The sequence below is a fragment of the Callospermophilus lateralis genome (assembly GCF_048772815.1).
Source record: "Callospermophilus lateralis isolate mCalLat2 chromosome 11 unlocalized genomic scaffold, mCalLat2.hap1 SUPER_11_unloc_2, whole genome shotgun sequence".
Classification (NCBI taxonomy): domain Eukaryota; kingdom Metazoa; phylum Chordata; class Mammalia; order Rodentia; family Sciuridae; genus Callospermophilus; species Callospermophilus lateralis.
The window spans coordinates 4,022,708-4,024,188 of NW_027510154.1; the positions used below are offsets into that span (position 1 = coordinate 4,022,708).

The following is a 1,481-nucleotide window of genomic DNA, read 5'->3' on the forward strand; positions in this document are numbered from 1 at the left end:
TGCTTCCTTGGCGCTGGCCAGAATAAATCCTTTGTCTTTTTTTTTCAAAAACACATGGAGTTTTATTTGGAATGTTAGAATCATACCTTAACACTTTTATTTCCTTTTCTTGTCTTACTGCACTAGCTGGGACATTTAGTGGGACATTTAGTGTAAGGGGTAAAAGAGAACACTCTTTCCTTATTCCCACTCTTAACTACTTTATTTTTTAATTGTAAGTTTAGGCCAAAAATCAGTAAATATTGCCATACTGTGCAAATCTAGACTATTGCTTATTTTTGTAAACAAAGTCTTATTGGAAGATAGCCATTCATTTACATATTGTGTATAGATGTTTTCGTGCTGAACAGCACAGTTGAGTGACTGGATAGAAACCAATAGCCTACAGAACTACTTACTTTCCAGTTCTTTACAAAAAGGTTTTTCTGGTTTGTTTGCAGTGGTAAAGATTAATTATATGTTTGCACTCACTTCTTCATCTATCAGTGTGTATACTGATTCTACCCTGTTATACTGTTTTTCTTCTTCCTTTCTTCTCTTCTTCCTTATTTGTCAATGTTTCCTGTAATGATTTGAACAATTTCTACTTTAAAAATTTTTTTCCATTAAAATTTTAAGTCCAGTCTGTTTGGAAACGCGGGGAAAAGTCTGTGTGGTGTATAGGAATGGACACTCAAAAGGTCGTTCAACCCCCAAAGCAGCAGCCAATGATCTATATCTGTGAGAATGTCACACAGAAAATGAAATAAAACCCAGGGATCCAATCAGAAGCAGAGAATGTGGATACAGAATAATGTACAAAAAAAAGAACCAAAAGATTGGTGGTTTTTGATGCTGGATGAAACATGGGAATTCAGAGGAGTGTCTTCCTTTGTACCTGGATTTGACCCGTGAATGTTTCTCATTATTATACAGCTTTTCATTTAGCACACTTATCTTATGAATACAACTGTATACATATGATTCCATTTTATTTCATTTTCCAAATCAAATTGTGTTTAGATATCAGTAATTTGTATAAAAACTCTTGTTTAATTAAATGACTTTAATTTTATTGTATTATGTGACCAGACACAAAATGAAAATTAAAATTGCTTCTCCAAATCACACACACAAAAAATAAAAATAAAAAATAAAATTTTAAGTCCAACATTAATCAGAATCCAACTTTCAGATTAAGGGCATTATGGAATGTAAACACCTATAATTCTGCACATACATGCCATTTATGTTCATTATTTTTAAATTTCTCATTTTAATAACACCATAAGTTAGACCCTAACATTATTGTATATTTTGTGCAAAAAAAATTCAATTTTTGTTTTTACCATTTTTTTGTCAGTATTTTTGCCTGTTGAAACTTTTTTTCTTTGAGTGTTTTATATTTCTTCTTTATTTCTGTTTTGATTTCCTTGGCATGTGTCAGCTGAAGTGAATACCCTCTGTTTTTGTTTTGTCTGGGGCCTTGTTTTTCAATCTGA

The 1,481-nt window shown here is 31.6% G+C and overlaps 1 pseudogene; it reads left to right on the top strand.

Moving 5' to 3' along the window:
• Positions 1–665: 665 nt before the first annotated feature.
• LOC143387428 (DNA-directed RNA polymerases I, II, and III subunit RPABC4 pseudogene) lies at positions 666–842 on the top strand (annotated as a pseudogene).
• The last annotated feature ends 639 nt before the right edge of the window (positions 843–1,481 follow it).